This window comes from Dendropsophus ebraccatus, chromosome 5 (assembly GCF_027789765.1).
Source record: "Dendropsophus ebraccatus isolate aDenEbr1 chromosome 5, aDenEbr1.pat, whole genome shotgun sequence".
In the NCBI taxonomy this organism is placed as follows: Eukaryota; Metazoa; Chordata; class Amphibia; order Anura; family Hylidae; genus Dendropsophus; species Dendropsophus ebraccatus.
In genome coordinates, this window is record NC_091458.1 from 66,695,990 (window position 1) to 66,707,820 (window position 11,831).

The following is an 11,831-nucleotide window of genomic DNA, read 5'->3' on the forward strand; positions in this document are numbered from 1 at the left end:
GAGGGTCACGTTGCAGGCCTGTTAGATCAGAGTTGGCTGTCGGGATGGGTATATATATATATATATATATATATATATATACATATACAGTAAAGAGCCATTTCATAATTCAGCCACTGAGGAAGGAACCCAGGAGTGGTTCTGAAACGCGTTTGGCATATACACAGCACTGGCATACATTTTGTTCATCTATACATCCACCGCATGTAGCCAGGGGCCCTGCTACCAACGATCAGATTGAGAACCCACTGGCATTAGGACCCAGCGACTTATCATCTCAGCTTCCTGCATCTATCTGAGAACAAGGCCATGCTACTGATCAGCTGGTGAGAATGCTCCCCATGAACTTAAACTAAGCCTTACCTGAACTGAACCGGTCTGACGACATCTCCAAGCCGAGGGACGGGTGAGAGGTGCCGCCGTGCACTGTACCTCTATGTTAACACCAATATCACAATATTGTCTGGATTTCTCCTTTAACATCTCTCCCCTATGCTAATGAGCAGAGAGTCCATGGACTAACCAGGAGTCCAGCACCAGCACTCCATTTACTGCCAGCAATCCCAGGGTGGTTTCATTGCTTATCAGTGTGGTTCTACTCTCACTGCAGTGTAGTCCAGCTGGGACTTGTGGTACTACAGTGCAATATCAGCAATTCCAGTCCAGTGTGGCTTTACTCTCGCTGCAGTGTATTCCAGCTGAGACTTGTGACAGTACAGTACCATTCCTGCAATCCCAGTGTGGTTTTATTCCAATTCAGTGTGATTCCTTTTTTTTTTTTTTTTTTTTGCAGCACAGTCCAGCTGAGACTTATAGTTCTAGAGCGCTTAATATATTCCAATGCGCTATTGTTGTGTCTCTTTACCACGGCTGTGACTAGCATAACACCATAAGGGCCCTATGGTTACATGTCACATTTTACATTTTAAACTATGTATTATTGTTTTTTGTTTTTTTTGTTCTTTCTAATATGTGTGTTTGTTAGTAATTATATTTATATCTCGGTTTTTACACTGACGCATTGATTCATGCTTTGAGATTTTCACTATTTTTACTTTTATTACCAATATTAAATTGCTTTTTATTTGGAATATCAAGTAGACATTAGGTATATTGCCTGGACATCCAGGCTCCTCTCTCTCCTTCTTCTTCTTTTTTTTTTTTTGTTACTTAGGGTTGCCATTGCCTGAACTGCTTTTATTCTGTTCTTGTCATTTTGTGGATTTTCACTTATCCATTTTCATTTCACATACCAATTTTTACCCATCTGCGTACCTACACTAGCTTTGAGGTCTAGGCTTCTTTCTTTTATTATATATATATATATATATATATATATTATATGGGAAATAGTATAAGACACGCGGCAACACCACCATACTGGCCGTATTTATCCTGCCTATCCAAGAAAGATGAGGGACATTCCATTTCTTAAGGTCTGCATGTATAGAAGAAAAAAGAGAGGGATAGTTGGATGAACAGAGAGTGGAAAGAGAAGAAGAAAGCTTCACTCCCAGGTAAGACAGAGTACGAGATTGAGGGCAAAAACCAAAATTTAGATTTATCAATTGTAATGGAGGAGGGACATTGCAATATACACTTTTTTAGATTTAGACTGATTGATCCGGAGTCTACAGAGTTTTTTAAAGTCACCAAGGGTAGCTAAAAGATTCGAAAGAGAGGTTTAGGAGGTGAGGGTAAGAAGCAAATCATCAGCAAAGAGATGTATCTTTTATAGAAGCTGTTGGCTATATCCACAACCTTGATATCTGGGTTTAATCGAAGGGAAGTCGCCAGGGGTTCTATAGCAAGCGCAAAGAGAGCAGGAGATAGGGGACACCCCTGGCGAGTTCCACAAGCTATTTGGATAGGTTGAGCAGTGGAAGAAGGAAGTTTAAGGTAAGCAGTAGGAGTAGAGAAGATGAAGCAGATGAGTGAAGGACCCTCCAAACCCCATGCTACGCAAAACCTCAGAGGTAGGCCCAGGATACACTATCAAAGGCCTTCTCAATATCGAGACCTAATAACATCATAGGCCGTGTGCATTAGACCACTGTATAAGGTCCAATACTTTGCGGACATTGTCCGGGGCCTGCCTCCCCGGGATAAAGCCCACCTGATCCCTGCGTACTAGGGAAGGAAGGAGGACATTTAAACGGGAGGAGAGAATAGACGTAAGAAGTTTAGTATCTAGGTTTAAAAGTGAGATCGGGCTATAGTTCACTGTTTGCATAGGGTCCTTATTGGGTTTCAGAATTACTGTGATCAAGGCATCAAGGCAGACAGTTATAAAAAGAAAGGAGGGGGTTAAGGAGCAGTGATAGGATTTTTTTATAATGCAATGCTGAATAACCATCGGGTCATGGGGCCTTCCCCAGTTTAAACGGCTTATAGCCTCAGTCGATTCCTCGGATGTTATGGGGTGATTCAGGGTGTCCTGGGCCTCCTGGGAAACGATAGGAAGCGGAAGGGACTGGAGAAATTCCCGTATCTTTGCCTGCGAGGGGGGAGAAGGTTCAGAGTATAGAGAAGAGTAAAAAGAATAGAATGCCTTATAAATACGGTCAGGATGGGAGAAGTAAATCCCTGGTCGTACCTGCAGTTTATGAATTTGATTCTGACGCTGCTTTTGGGCCAGCATACGAGCCAAGAGACGATCTGGTTTGTTTGCCCACTTATAGTATGTTGCCTGGGTCCAGCGAAGTGCCTTTTCTGTTCTGTGAGAAAGAATAGCATTAAGTTGTAATTTAGTATCAGAGATAGCCTTATGTATGTACATCGTAGGATTAAGTTGATGGGCTATGGTAAGCCTAATAAGCTTGTTTTCTAGCCAGGTGGCTGGGGTCAGCTTCTCCGGGTTCCCTCTCCCTTGGGCCGCGTGATTCTGTGCCTCTCTGGTCTCTTTGGCTGCACGGGGGTTTATGTGGCCTGGAGATCCACGGCGTGATGATCCCTGCCGTTCCCCTCGTCACTTCCGGGTTCCAGGCGGCATGCTCGGCGTCTGACGTCATTGCACCGGGAGATGCCGCCGAGTGGGCATACTGCGGAGGGCGCAGCTCTTTGGTGCCAAATTCAAACGGCTGGTCTTAGGTTTGCTATATAAGCTAAGAGGAGACACTGCTCCTAGCTTCTTTGTACTTGCCATTATGGAAGGACGGTCTGCATCCCGCCCAGATTCTGCAGAGCTCAGCTCTTCCTCCAGCCCAGTGAGTAGCTGTCCCTCAGGGGGTTCACTTACTTATTTAGTCTGGCATCTAATTGGTTTTTCCCTCTCTCCTCAGGGAGACAAGGAAGCCAAGAAGTTGTCTAAATCTCAGAAATCTTGTGCCATTTGTGCTGAAGTTTTACCTGAGAAATATGAAAAATTGCTATGTGATGCCTGCACTACAAGAGTAGTCCAGCAGGAGATTCCTTCTTTAACTGATCAATTGAAAGATGTAATTACTAACTAGGTCCAAGCCTCTATTTCTGCTTCCTTATCTAGAGAGATCCCATTCTTCTTACCACCCTCCTAAAAGGGCCAGAAGAATTATCTCTGATCTTTATTAAAGTATTAAAGGACAAGTGCCATGAAAAACTTTTTTTCCCAGTAATTGAAGCACATTACAAAGTTATATAACTGTGTAATATGCTTCAATCACCTACCTGCCTCCCTTCCCTGTCTTTTCTCCCCTCCACCCCCCACCAGGAAGTGTCCTGACTCACACAGACCTGATTACTGTCGTCACCTTCACCAAGCTCTTCTCTCAGCTCCTCCCCCTCCCCTGCCTTGTCAGGTGACTCAGCTTGGTCAGCTTATCTGTGACATGACTCCTTCACTGAGTCCACGGCAGCAGGAGAGAGGGTATGAGGGGAGGGGGGAGCTGCCTATGTGCCCGAGTCAGTCAGAGGGAAGATAAGCAAGTGAGATGTGACAAGTGATGGCTTGCAGTTGTTCAGCCAATGGGAGCTGAGCAAGCCTGTCACCTGACAAGGCAGGGGAGGGGGGAGGCTAGTGTAACAGGAGAAGGAGCTGAGAGAAGAGCTTGGTGATGGTGACGACAGTAATCAGGTCTGTGTGAGTCAGGACACTTCCTGGTGGGGGGTGGAGGGGGGAAAAGACAGGGAAGGGAGGCAGATAAGTGATTGAAGCATATTACACAGTTATATAACTTTGTAATGTGCTTCAATTACTGGGAAAAAGTTTTTCATGGCACTTGTCCTTTAAAGGGAACCTGTCACCCCCCGAGATGAGTCCAACGCTCATAGAGAATGATGGAGCGCTGGACTCTCCTGTCATTCTCTATGAGCGTTGGACTCATCTCTCAGCGCGAGCGCCGGGCTGCAGCGGCTGAGATCTTCATCACCCGACCACCTCCAGAAGCGGGACCTGGCGGGATTAGGTGAGTATAGGGGGCTCTAACAGGGGGTCGGGAGCCTATCACCCCGGCACGGGGGGTGACAGGTTCCCTTTAAGGGCCTTGTACATGACTAATGGCGTGATCCTGAGAAAAGACTTCTAAATGTAGAGCTAGATTACCATTCGATGAGGAAGAGACTAAACTCTGGACTGAAACCCCAAAAATTGATGTGCAGGTGGCTAAGGCGGTGAAAAAAACTCCTTACCCTTTGAAGATGCCTTACAATAAAAAAATGTGACGGATCGTAAAATGGAAGGCTTACTCAGGAAAACCATGCAGCTGTTGCCTCTTTCAATCCTAATATTGCTGCCACTAGTGAGGCTACAGCTATGTTTATATGGCTTTAACAATTAGAAACTCATCTGAAAGGGAAAACCAATAGAGAGGACATCTTAAACTCTATATTCCCATGTTGAAACTTGCAACCACATTTCTTTCCAAGACCAAGCTGTGCTCCATCCCCAGTCAAGGTAATCTGGTTTTTGGTTCTGTCCTAGATAGCATCCTTGAACATGCCACGTATAAGAAGAAAGATTTTCCGACAGAGAAAAAGGCTACAGGTAAAAAGACTTTTCGTCCCTTCAGTCAGAGACAAAAAGAATATAAAGAGAAAGGCAAGTCTGTTAGATGTAGCTACCCTAAAGGAGGAAAAGGGAGAGAATTCTTACTCAATCCCAATTCCTCAGACAAAAAGCAGTGACGCCATTCCGGTGGGAGGGAGGCTGTCCTATTTTCTTCATCCATGGTCAGCTAATACAAACAACCCCTTTTATTCTGAACATCATAGAAATGGGTTACAAAATAGAATTTTCCAGTTCCCCTCCCTCAAAATGTTGCATCACAAATCTCTGATTAGAACTACTCAATTCCTGGTTATGGTCAGGCATCCTGGAGCTCATTCAGCTGGAGGCCATAGTTCAGGTTCCCCCAGAACATCGAGGGTTAGGACATTATTCAACAATCTTCTTGGTACAGAAGCCAGACGGCTCATACTTTACAAAGTTCAGGGTGTTAATTACATTGTCCTGGATGCCTCTTTTCCTGAGGATTAACCTTTCAGCATCCAAGCAGTCAGATGTAGTTTGCTTGATGCTGGATGCAGGACTGGCCCCTGAGATAAGTTGTGCCATTCTTGAAATATCCATGGTTGTGCCACTGATAGTTGTCTCAGGAGTCTAAACCACGGTCTTCTAGGCCAAAAGGGTGCGATTAGAATTATTGATGCCCCGTCTTTCCTCACCTTCCTGATGACTCTGGGAATTAGTGGAAAGGGGGGGGGAGGCAAACCCCCTCTCTGCCTTCCAATTTTGCGAGAAGGCATCTATAGCTGTAGGGAAGTCTTTTGGCCTCAAAGAATAAAACCTCTTTAGTTTCTTGTTTTTCTTTTGATGCAAACAGATCGATCATCGGAGAGCCAAATCTTTTTACTATTAGGTTGAAAACATAATTGTTCAGAGACCATTCTGTCTGGCTCAGTTCCACTCTGCTCAGGAAGTCGGCCATCTGATTTTCTTTTCCTCACTAATGAATTGCTGAAAGTAAAGAGAGATTCTCTTCTGCAAACAGAAAAATTTGATGTGACAGGCTTGACAGTGAGGGGACCCTCGTGCCTCCCTGTTTGTTTACATATGCCACGGCTGTGGTATTGTCTGAGTATATTTGTACATTCTTGTCTTTGATCAGCGATTTGAGGCTAGCTAGAGATAGTTTTATTGCAAAGAGCTCCTTGTAGTTGGACGATGAATGCATTAGATGGTTTGGCCACTCCCCCTGCAAGTAATTCTGTTGGGAATGTGCTCCCCATCCCCACGTGCTGGCATCTGTGGTGATTCGGATCACCTCCTGAGGGGACCAATGGACCCCTCTGGCTAGATTTTGGGGTTCCAGCCACCATAGTAGGGAAAGCCTGGCCACTGCCGACAGGGCCCTGCTCCTGAACTGTGCCCATTTTACTGCTGGGATGCAAGATGTTAGCAATCCTAGAACAGACATTGCTTGTCTGAACGTGGCCCTGTGGTTTAGAAATAACTCCTGGACCCTTACTTTTAAAGTCTGTTGGGACAAAGGATTTTTGCTGGGTGGAGTCCAGCAGCACTCCTAAAAAAAAACACATTGAGGAGGTGTGATTTTTTTTTGGACTGTAGTAGGGAAGACGATTCTGCGACTGAGGGAGTCGTCTAGGTAGGGCACTAGCAAGACATCTTTTGATCTTATGAATGCTGTCATATCTGCCACTACGTTTGTGAAAACCCTTGGGGCTTGAGAAACCCCTCACGGTAGAGCTCTGTACTGTAGATGCATCAATTGATTCTGGATGAATACTGTTACTCTCAAAAACTTTTGGTGGGATGCATGTATTGGGACGTGATAATAGGCATCCTCCAAATCTATTGATGCCATAAAACAATTTGGATAAAGAAGGGAGATCGCTGACTTTATAGTCTCCATCCTGAACCTTTTGTATAAAAGAAAAGTTTAAACCTTTAAAATTTATTATGGTCCGATAGGACCCATCTGTTTTTTTTTTTTTTTGTTTTTTTTTAACCAGGAAGAGGGGTGAGTACAATCCTCTTCCTTCCTCCGAAGGAGGAACTGATACCAGGACTCTCTTTTTCATTAAAGAAATTACTTTTCACCAATGCTATTTCTTTTTGAGCATCTGACATGCGTCCGGTGGGAAGAAATCTTTCCCCCGGGATACTCTTGAACTCCAAGAGCAGACCCCAGGTCACTGTACTTAGCACCCAAGAAATGTCCCTCCAGGCCTGAGCAAAGTAGGACAGACGTCCCCCACCGGACACCTGTCATTGCTGGGAGGGGGGGGGTTGTTTGTTATCTCTATCGGAATTGAAGAGGAAGCCTCTACCCTTTTCGGGAATTTTTAACTTTTTATTACTTTGGTTTTGAGGATAGGGTCTTCTATACTGTTTTTTGTTACAAAATGAATCTTGAGGCTTTGAAGTTACAGGAAAGCTTTTCTTCCTATCTGACGCCTTCTCTAACGCAGAGTCTAATATTGTCCCAAACAGATGTTCCCCATTACATGGGATTGAGCACAGTTTAGTTTTGGAGGCACTATCACTTCTTGCTGAGTTGGATAAAGCTCCTGCTTCGGCTGACATCTTAATCGCATCTACTGATGCATCTGCAAGAAAATCTGCAGCTTTTGCTAATACTGGGAGATCTTCCTTTATTTTACAGGCTGGTGAGTCATCTGGGATTTGATCCTGTAACTTAGATAACCAAGTGCCCTTACCACATATGTGGATGCTACACTTGTTCTTAGGGCCCCAGTGGCTGCTTCCCAAACCCTTTAATTGTAGTAATCCGCCTTCCTATCCATTGGGTCAGGTAGGGAACCAATATCTTCAAATGGCAAGCAATTTTTCTTGGTCATTTTTGCCACTGGCGCATCAATTGCAGGGGCTCTATCCCATGATTTAGTGTCTGCTTCCGCAAACAATTTAGGGATAAAAAATCTTCTATCAGGATTTTCCCATTCCTTTTTAATTAGATATTTAATATTTTTATGAAGGGAAAAGGTGCGAGCTTTCCTGTCCCCTAATCCTTCATAAAGGGAGTCTTCTACAGAATATGGCTCTTTTATATCTTCAATATTCATGGAAGCCCTTATTGCTTTAATCAGCTGATTAGCTTCATCAGCTGGAAATAAAGATCTTTCTTGGCCTCCCTCTGACTTTTCACCTGAGGAGTATAGGGTGTCAATTTCCCCTTCTTCTAAGCTTGGTCCAGCTAGGGAAAAGCTTTCCTGGTTATCTGGGAGAAACCTTGGGATATTGGGCTGTATTGGAATACTGGGCTGAGGTGGAGCTAGCCCTTTAAGAGACTGCTGGACCTCATCCCTTACTATCTGTTTGATAGTGTCTGCCAGTGCTGAGGATTCCTGGGCCACCAGAATATCTACACACTGTGTGCATATGGACCTAGAGTAACCATCCTCTAGGTGGCACTTAGTCACCACATTCCAATTATGCTTTTTTGAGGAGGATTTCCTACAGGATTTAGATCCCTCCCGGGAATCCTATAATAACATGAATAAGAAACCCCCTATTAGGATATATACAGTGTATAAGAGGGAAATATGCTTACCACCCCCAGGTCAAGCAGATACCGAGGCAGATGTCCCGGATTTAGAGCTTCTATCATCGCGTCTTTTCTCTCTCCCTGCAGAATGAGACATGCTGGCGGGTTTGCAGAGTGCACTCACGGAAACGCAGCTGGAACTGGAGTGCTCTGGCGGCAGCGTGACTGGACGAACTGCAGAGCGCGCTAGCGTGGCTGAAGACCTGCAGATCAATAGCTGGCTGCTGGGATCCTTGATGTCCACCGACGCACATGGACTGGCGGACGCCATCCCCTCCAGCCCCTAAATACACTGCGCACGGAAATGACGCGCTCCGCAAGCCACCGCGGCCCACGCGTTATACATACTGACGTCATCGCGGCCGTGCATGCGCACGGAGCAGGAGCCAGGCAATGACATCAAGGTCATATACCTACACCCCGCAGCTATGCCGCAGAGTATGGGATCTTCAGGGACGGGACTGGGAATCCCAGCCGGCTTACCGGATGCCTCCCCACAGGAAGACTTGTACCGTCAGGGAGTCCCACAAGGTTTTTCCGATGGTGGACCTGCAGCCGCGGAGAGGATATCTTGATTTCACCCCCGAGAGGGAGACCCGTTCCCAGGCTCCCAACGTGGGACAGGAAACCTGAACTGAAGGCATAGAGAGGTGTGCCTTTCTTTTATATGTTCCCAGGTTTCCTCTCCGGCAGTGGGAGGTCCTCTCCAAGGGTGCGGTCACCATGGGCGTAACGGTAAAGTCAGGATTATGACTTACCGATAATACTTCACTTGTAATGTAAATCCGCTCATCGTTAAATTAAGCAGTGCCAAAATAAGTTTTCTATTGTCCCTTTTGGACATAATAAAAACTACTTCAGGTTTGGGGACACATTTTATCTACAGCTACAGGAGACTTTGATAGGGTCCCCTGTGACTCCGTGTCGCCAACCTGTTTATGTCCAATTCTTAAGAGACATTTGTCCGGCCCCCATGAAGATAGAAATTAAAAAGGGTGCAAATATGTGGATGACATCTGTATATTGTGGATGGGGGAAAGGGCACGACTAGATCAGTTCGTAACACATTTAAATACATGCCATCCTTTGAGTTCACTTTTGAATGTAAATAATGTGTAATGAAAGTACACAGAGGAGAAAATAATGGTATAATAACTAACCCCCCCCCCCCAACCCACAGTTACCGCAAACATTTAAAGGGACCCCAAAAGATAGCTTATTAGGACAAAAAGGATATGTAAGACAAATGATAAATATCACAAGAACAAAGATAGAATGATGTCTAAATTTGAACAGAGGGGATATAATAGGAAACAATTTGAAAAAATAGTGGAAGAAGTTGGGAGACTAATATTTGAGGAATTAAATCAGATGAGAAATAAGAGTAAAGAGACCAGTTATATATTCCTCTCTACATATGACAAACATGCTACACTGATACAAAAAAACAGCAGACATTGGAGAATGGTAAGACGTACCAAAATTAAAACCACGTTTTGTGTATAAACAAGGGAAAACATTAGTGAATCATTTAGTATGCATCGATTTAATAAGGAAGAAAAGTACTAGACAAACCTTTTTGAGATCCAGTAAAAATGGAACGTTTTCATGTAACAGCTGTGAGAACTCGATCAGAGGGGGGACAGTGCTATCCTGGTGAGAGGGTGGTTCTCATGTAATACTAAAGGGGTTGTGTACTGAAATGCCCATGTGGCTTAGGCTATGTGGTGCAGACCTCCAGAGCCATTAAAATACGAATAAGAGAGCATAGGGCTACAATTAGAAAGTTTGGGGAGAAAGGTGTTGCCCATTACTTTTCAGAAATTAGACATAATGCTAGTGAACTCAGATAATTGGTATTGGAAGAGGTCGATGGGGTTAATAAGACTGATTTACGATCTAAGCTCATGCAGAGGGAGTTGTATTGGATCCAGCATCTAGACACGCCGAGTCTACACGGACTGAGAGAAAAGTGTGCAAGGTAATGTGTTTTTGTAACTGCATTTGAATTACTAAATGCATACTATGGCATAGTTAGAATAAGTTTGGAATAAGCATATATATGTCTGATATTATGCAATAGTAACTCTGCGATTTTATGCATTGTAGCCTACAAATTCTCACAAGACTTCTTAGGGCCCTATTCCACGGGACGATTATCGTTCACATAATCGTAAACGATAAACGTTCCAAACGACCGCTATTGCGAAAGACCTGAAATCGTTCATCTATTTACATAGAACGACAATCGTTACTCATGATCGTTCTTGCGGTCATCTTGTCGTTTCTATTGCGTTAGTCACTACTGTGAATGACGTTTTATTTAATGCGAACAATTTGCGAACGTGCAACGACAAAAATAGGTCCAGGTCTTATTAAACGATCAACGATTTCTCATTCAGTCGTTAATCGTTCGTTTGAATAGCAGTTAACGAATATCATTTAGATTCAAACGACTAAACGATAATCGTCCCGTGGAATAGGGCCCTTAGGCATTTGAAAGGTGGTGGAATCATGTAAAGGATGCTGGACAAAGAGAGGATACTCCAAACTTTGTAGAAGCGTTTCCCAGCGCTGACACCCTCCATGGACTGTCCCATGTGGAGCGTGTTGGTGAGCTAGAGACATTACACGTTACTCAGATTTCATTTTTAAGCAAGGACTATTGCACTAATAGGTGAATATGTTACCTTTATATGTGAAGTTGAAATCGATCAACGATCGATGGCCCGATCAACGATGTAAACGAGCGCCGATCTGCTAGATCGGCGCTCGTTTACTGGGCCTATTCCACGGCCCGGTAATCGTTAGCGAGGGCTGCAGGGACATCGTTACCGATGTCCTTGCAGCCCTTGTTTCATACATTACCTGTGCAGGCACAGGTCTTCTCCTTCTCCCGGTCCCGCGCCACAGCAGCCTCAGAGCGCCCTGTCTGAACTGATAGACAGACCGCTCAGCCAATCACTGGCCACGGCGTTCCCGTGAGTGCTCTGTCAGCTCAGACAGGCCGCTCCGAAGCTGCTGCTGCCTGGGACCGGGAGAAAACCTGCGCCTGGACAAGTAATGTATGATGTTTTGAAATCGGTCGCCCACCAAGCCTGCTATTCCCGCTGATGTTCTCTTTATCCCACGAGGCGATAATCGGCCGAATCAGGCCGATTATTGCTCCGTGGAATAGGCCCCTAAGGTTTGGCAACCCTGGATTTCATATTCAGCATTCAACATTTTTGTAAACACCCTGTTGAGGAGGAGCAAGGGACCCCCTCCCATTTTCTTTCTATTCTCTCATCTTCACAACTCTCATATGCTATTTCATTATGCTGAGGG